This window comes from Hemiscyllium ocellatum, chromosome 18 (genome assembly GCF_020745735.1).
Source record: "Hemiscyllium ocellatum isolate sHemOce1 chromosome 18, sHemOce1.pat.X.cur, whole genome shotgun sequence".
Lineage (NCBI taxonomy): Eukaryota > Metazoa > Chordata > Chondrichthyes > Orectolobiformes > Hemiscylliidae > Hemiscyllium > Hemiscyllium ocellatum.
This window is the reverse complement of record NC_083418.1, coordinates 31726809-31733441: the sequence shown is the minus strand read 5'-3', so window position 1 is coordinate 31733441 and position 6633 is coordinate 31726809. Positions and strand designations below refer to the sequence as shown.

The 6633-nt window shown below is 37.5% G+C and overlaps 1 protein-coding gene across 1 annotated transcript in view; it reads right to left on the bottom strand.

Moving 5' to 3' along the window:
• Positions 1-4102: 4102 nt before the first annotated feature.
• The window catches only part of LOC132824401 (cleavage and polyadenylation specificity factor subunit 6-like), an 86183-nt gene continuing 83652 nt past the window's right edge, over positions 4103-6633 (bottom strand). The window contains exon 9 of the mRNA XM_060838828.1: positions 4103-6487. The gene's annotated coding sequence lies outside the window, so the exon portion shown is untranslated. The remainder of the gene's footprint in view (positions 6488-6633) is intronic.

The following is a 6633-nucleotide window of genomic DNA, read 5'->3' as shown; positions in this document are numbered from 1 at the left end:
AACTAGATACCAAAAGGATTGTCCAAGTTCTTCTTATTCCCTGCTTGTAGGAAATTTTTAGGAAGTTAATAGACTAAAGAACTATGGGCTTGATGTAATGTTCCCAAAAATTGGGAACCACTTTCCACCACTCTCTTCCTGCACCCCCAAACCATCACCCATATGAGAATAAAGTGGGGAATGAGGACATCAGATCGACAATAAAATTTCATCCTGCCCGCTTCCCACCATTTTGAAATGACTAAGTAACAAGCTTTTAGGCTTGTTAATGATCAATCATCTGCAATTTTTTTTTTGTTGCTCACTGTATATTTTCAGGTATTAGGTATGAAAAAGTTTAGGATTAGTTTACAGTGTCCACCACAAGGGCTCAGGAAAAGGGCTGTGTTGGAGCCATGGTTGAATGTGTTGAAAGGTTCAGATGGGGGAGGTGGTAGCTCTGTATGTTTCTTTAACTCATTTTAAAAATCCTTTTGATTTTTCAATAAAATTATAAAGACTGATTATGAGGGCAAGAAGCCTTTAAACTTATAGCCATGACCAACTTCCTGATTACAGTAATATCCCTCTGCCACATGATATCCCTATCTATGATGGTGACTGGGTGCAGATCATCCCAATACTCTTCTAATTGGCCTCCCTCCCAGCAGACAAATGTGTGTTTGTTATCCACATTTGATTGGATGAGCTGTGACAATGGGAACTTGGAGCAAATGGACCACAGTTTACGTTCTGCATTTCGCATTATGTCAAAAAATGTAAATTCCAGTATCATGTATACTTTAGGTTTACAGGTTTTGGCACAGCCCCTCAAGGATCTGATGACCAGTCCTGTAGTCATTTAAAATGTCTTTTTTAAAGTCTGTTTTGAATTCTGTGCTCATCATATTGTGTATTGCATGTGTACTAAGAGCAAAACATATGACATTTTGAGGCCTTAATATGAAGCAGATCAAATACAATCATTAAAACTGGTGTAGATCTCACTGCACTTTATCTTCAGCTTCTGTCCTAGAAACTACTTTTCTCAATCCACTTGTATTTCCAGACTGTGCACCTGCCTCTCTGAGTGATATCCTGAATTACAGGTGATCTCATGTAATTTAGGGACTGAATTGAAATTGTCCAAAATTGTTACATATTAGGGAGTTACAGATAAATTGTATAAATCAGGCCTGAAACACCAGTACTCTAACCAACATTGCAGGGGCATACTTGGCGATGACTATATTGAGGTTGCCCACTCAGCCCTGGATTCCAAGTCACTCTATTTCTTCAACTTTCTTCAAGAAACTTGGTCTTTCCTTGGGTGTTGCTAAGATAAATGTTATATATCATCTCACACCTGGCCAGCCAAAAATACCACTTCATATACATGTTGAAGGGGACATTGTGGAATACTTTAGTCACTTTCCATATCTTGACATAACCTCTCTCAAAATGTCACCGTTGAGAAGGAAATCCAGCATCAGATAAGTAGTGCCAGCTCAATCTTCTACAAACTATTGCAATGAGTTCTAGACAACAAGGACGTCTGCAAGTCAACAAAATCCTTGGTGTATAGAACAGTTGTCATCAATCTTTCCTGCTTAAATAAATTTGAAATAATGCTGTCACAGTACTGTTAGAAGTTTACTATTTTAATGGTCACTAGAAAACAATTCCATTTTAACTCCATCCAATTGATAACCAAATTAAGTTTCAGAAATGAATGAATCCAAAGATGTAAGAATACAATCAGAAAACTAATTTGCATTCAGTCATACAGCACAGAAACAAACCCTTCAACCCAACCAAACATAATCCCAAACTAATCTAGTCCCACTTGCCGTTCTTAGCCCAAATCCCTCTAAATATTTCTTATTCTTGTACTTATCGAAAGGTCTTTTCAATGTTGTAACTGCACCTCATCCACCACTTCCTCTGGAAGTACATTCCACACACCAACAAAAAAATTGCCTCTCATGTCTTTTTAAAAATCTTTCATCTCTAACCTTATAAATATGCCCTCTTGTCTTGAATATTCCTAACACTTAGGGAAAAGACACCTGCCATTCACCTTATCTGCATCCCTCATCATTTTATAAACCTTGGCTACCCTAAACCTCCTGTGCTCCAGTGAACAAAGTCCCAGCCAATCTAATCTCTCCTTATAACTCGAACAGTAGACAAGTTGTAAGCTGTTATAAGTAGATCTTTGATGAGCCAATTGTGAAGGTTTACCGAACTTCTTCTTACACATTGGTCTCAATTCTCAAAGATTGGGAAGGTGAGAAGTGAGGACTTGGAGGCTGTACCGTTTTTAGTCAAAATGTCTGATTTAAATAAAACTAGAAGTCTTGCCTAACAACTGGTGTGATTGATTACCTGATGGCAAAAATTCTTCCTGAAAGACTGGGGAAACAGAAGGCAATTGCAGCGATTAGGAGTGATGAAAATCCTAATTGTGGGATAGGAAGCAGCCTCTGTCCACATTTGAGGGGAAGGGGGCCAAGCAAAGGAATCTTTTGGACATCTGGAATGGAGCAGATTCACCAGAGTTTGGATTAGAAGTAGCAAGAAAGACTTTAGGCCTTTTTGAGGGGTCTGGCAGAATACTGCTGTCTGATTGGGCATCAGCACTACTCTCCCCACTCAGATTTACAGTTTGAAATTGTAGATCTAGCTTTGATCACCTTAATAGGCATGATCTCCATAATTAAAATAGGCCCTTGCTTTTTTTCCTGGTGGGTGCCCTGCTTGTCAATATTGGGACACAATAGGAAACTAACTAGATCAGAGCGGTGAAGTGATGGTATTATTTCAATTGCCCGAGCCTAATTTCCACCTGATGAGAACGTATAAAATCAGGGCAAACTCAGAAAATGCTGGAGAAACTCAGGAGATTTTGCAGCATCTGTGGAAAGAGAAACAGTTAACATTTTCAGTCCAGTAATGGTCTTCAGCAGAACTCGGGGATTTCAACAAAATCAGGGTTAATATTTCAATTCACACAACGAATATCAGTTTTGGACACTAAACAGAAATCACTTTATATCTTGACACAGGAGTGGAAAAGCTAGGAGCAGGAGGTATCAATTAAGCCCGATCAGCCTCCTTTGCTATTTAATACAGTCATGACTAATCTCATCTTGGCCTCAACTCCAATTTCCGGCCTGCTGTCCATAATCCTTCAACCTGTTACTAATAAAAATCCACCTCCCCCTTAAATTTGCTAAATGTCCCAGCCTCGATCACACTCTTGGTTAGTGAATTCTACAAATTCATGAGAATGTGAGAGAAGTAATTTCTCCTCATCTGTTTTAAATCTACTACCCCTTATCCTAAAACATTCGAGGTAGGTCAAGGATTGTGCAAAATAAGGAGTGTTTATCTAATCGAAGCCTTTCAATCTAATTCCTTCCATGTCACTTGGAAAGATTCATTCATTCCCAATATAAAAAAAAGTGTTGATTGTTGTACCTTCAGACCAGCAAAGCATTTGCCTCCTGTAATCTAAAGTTTGACAAATAAATTAATAAAGGCTAACTTATATTTTTGCTTTGACAAGAATTTAATATATCTAATAGTAATCCACTTCCTATAATTGCATCCAAACCACAATCTACTTTTAGATTGCCTCTAAATGTAGTGATTCCACTCCCGCACCTTTTCACAGTTGTTGCATTAATGCTTTCTCCCTGCCAGTCCTTATCAAACTGTAATGTCGTTGTTGAACAAATCTCGATTGTATGCTGCAGCCATTCTCATCCATTCTACTCTGGGCTAGGTTTGAATCTAGTTTATGAAATTTAAGAAGCCTTTGCAATCCACTAAATTTTCAAGGTGCCTAGTGTGAGTAAAGATCAGATTAATATGCTCACTGTACAAGAATGTAATAGGATGCATGACACAGAACTTCAAGGTCATGTGCCAATCTATCCCTCTCCTCTCCTGCAAGTCTTCAATGCATTAGCTTCATGTTCCTCAGACAAGCCTCATTTGCAAAGTTTTCCTCTGTACATTGAGTTAAAAAAAAAAGACAGCAAGGCATCAGGAATCTACATTTTAATACACTGGAGCTATTTGTGTCACTAAAATATACATAGTAACAAGCTACAAAAAAACTTACAACATTTTTTTATTTCACAGTAAACACACAAGCACAATACAAAGTCACCAACAAATCTTCCTTTTTCATTAAATTGGTACGACTAAAAAAAATTACACTTTTTCATTTTAAGAAAACAGAAACCGCCATAGATGAAGGAAGATTCAAATTCTGCATGGAATGCTGAAGCTAATCCAGAATCTTTCCTGCATTTCCCCTCGTCCCCACTTCCACCGGGGTGTTGGCACCAACTGTAGTAGCACCAAGCCAGCAGGTGCCAACGCAGTTGAAATTCCCAGAGTAGTTATGGTATTCCCATTTCAGGCCATCTAAAGTAAAAGATTTAAATTAAAAACTTAAGGATCTAGTCTGTTTCAGGGACTGAAAGAAATTTGAGCTTCAGAGTCCACTATCAAAGAGATTCTCATCATTGACTTTGCATGTGCAACATTTCATCAAGGTATGGTTTGAAATGAATCACTTGATTGATTGCTAACATTTACACAGAAATCAGTCTCAATTACTCTTTACAAATCCTTCATGGTCTGCACTGCATGTGTTTTCATGCAACAACTGCCATTTAAGTACCTAATAAAAACCAGGTTCAGGTCAAAATTACCATCACTAACCTGCTCCATCATGTCACCATTAAAGCCATTATTGCATGATATGCTGCTCAATCTTTTAGTCCTTGAACTCAGAGCTGTGGTAAGCATTTCACTCTAAAACTGGACATGTGCAGGCAACAGTTGCAAACAACTCAAGACAACCATTGGTCTGGAGACTATATGAGTCAGAAGCAAGCAAATCCTGAAGACTGCAACACTCATTTACTCCTCCAAATGTCATGAATATTCACATTTTGTATACTTTATTGTATTCAGAAAGTACAAGGGACAGCTAGCCACATTTGCTTTTCAAACCAAAGGACTTCGTAGTTTCATGTTAACCCTATTGTTGCAATATGCCTGAATATGCAGAGGTTATTAAAACTTAAATTCTCAATATCTTGAGCGGGACAGAGGAAGCACTGTTTTTGGTGTATCTACTGCATTCTCTATTCCACAAAATGATTGCCAACAGGTTCCCAGTCATTCTTAACAACTTACTTTCACATTTCAAAGCAGTTAAACTAATCCATGTAAACATGGCTGCTCGCTACTACTTATTGCAAATAGTACATCCAGTGAGATTTTCTTTTATTCATGTAATAGTGATGTGGAGCAGCTAGGTGATTTCTGAGAACCATGAAAGCCATACATTGGAGATAGTTACTCAATGGGAAAGAATGTAAAGCATATTTCTGTTATTCTAACAAATCTATGTTATTCCTTTTTTAAAAAGCTCAACAAATGAGAGGTTTTGCAGGTGGTGCTAGAAGTTGTACTGTTTTGACTACAAAAATCTCAAAAAAGATATTACAAATCTTCATCTTTTTGAAATTTACAACCAAACTATTTTTGCAAAGCTAGCATCACAAGCAAAAAGCATTTTGCTGACTGGATTTGATTTAAACCAACACTATGATATACAAAGGAGGATCTGGACAACACTAACACTGTTTTACACATGGACAAAAAAAGAAATTAATCAGGCTGTTACTAACCATTCGCAAGTCATGGAACACAGATGCAAACATTTATTTTAGCTTTCACCCAAATTTGAAAAATTTTTAAAAATATTTATTCCATGGCGGACTAATGACAGTCAGTAACTGTGTGCACATTCGCAGCTTGGAAAGTGTAAAAACATGTAGTGGTAAGATTTCCCTTGATTGTTATTTCCAGTGAAATCCAAAATCTGTTTACTTAAAACTTAGCTAGCAACAGTGACTGATCAGAGGAAATGTTCTGATATCCACAGAAAACAAACAGACATAATTAGTTGCAAGATTTTATTCAAAACAATGCAACCAACTGATGACATTTACCCCTAAATGTTTCACCAGTGATCATCAACTGGTACTACACATTAGGGCTCAGGCCAATGCCCTCAGTGGACAATTAAAAGTTTGGCACGGACGATTACTGCAATCAGTCGAACATGCAGGTTCCCACTGAAGACTCCATCCAAGTCATCTGCACCTCATTGTAAAAAGATTTTCCTGGCCAGCAACGTTTAAAGAAACTGAGAATGTAAAAAAAGTTTAATATAGAATTGTTGAACAAAACAAGTTGTTCGACATAATAGCAGGTCAATGTTCCAGAAAGCCACACCCAACTGGAAAAATTCTTCTAGTTGCAGCTCCATGTGTAATAACACTTTCTACAGCCCATGGTGTGCACACACCTCTCCCAGAAATTCAGCTCCTTTCTTCACTCATTTCAAAATGTCTTCCTGATTTTTTTTTAAATTTTTCTCCTGATCCAGGATCTGTACAAAGGGGAAAATTGTTCTCTGCAGATTGAAGGGTTAGAGTAGAAGAGGAAAAAAAAGAGAAAAACAAGCATTAATTTACCTTAATAACAAGTTTTAGGAATCAGGGCTATTAAAGTAATATCAACCATATCCAACCACTAACAATCAAAATGATTCCCTTCCGA